Source organism: Fulmarus glacialis, unplaced genomic scaffold, assembly GCF_000690835.1.
Source record: "Fulmarus glacialis isolate BGI_N327 unplaced genomic scaffold, ASM69083v1 scaffold13007, whole genome shotgun sequence".
Classification (NCBI taxonomy): domain Eukaryota; kingdom Metazoa; phylum Chordata; class Aves; order Procellariiformes; family Procellariidae; genus Fulmarus; species Fulmarus glacialis.
Window position 1 is genome coordinate 2,342 of NW_009223851.1, and position 275 is coordinate 2,616.

At 64.4% G+C, this 275-nt stretch overlaps 1 protein-coding gene across 1 annotated transcript in view; it reads right to left on the reverse strand.

Annotated features, from left to right (window-relative positions):
• The window catches only part of LOC104079797 (ganglioside-induced differentiation-associated protein 1-like 1), a gene marked incomplete at its 3' end in the record, with an annotated part of 7,259 nt that overhangs the window by 1,272 nt on the left and 5,712 nt on the right, over nucleotides 1-275 (reverse strand). The gene's annotated exons all lie outside the window — the stretch shown is intronic.

A 275-nucleotide genomic window follows, 5' to 3' on the forward strand; every position in this document is an offset into this window, starting at 1 on the left:
AAATGGTGAAACTCCCTGGTTTCCACCACGAGCCTTAACTTGTGCCCGCTAAGGCTCCCAGCCGGCTCTCCTGGGGCTGTAGCTTGGAGGGAAGCCTGGATATCACCCTGGTTTTGTTTCCCTGTTCCCCTTGGGAGAGCCTGGCCCTCAGTTCACCCACTCGGCACCCACTGCAACGGGGCAGCCGAGCCACCTCCTGGGCGTAGGGGGTGTGCTGGGGAGGAAGGGAACCGACGGCACTGGGGCATCCCACGGACCTGCCCACAGCCCCGCCG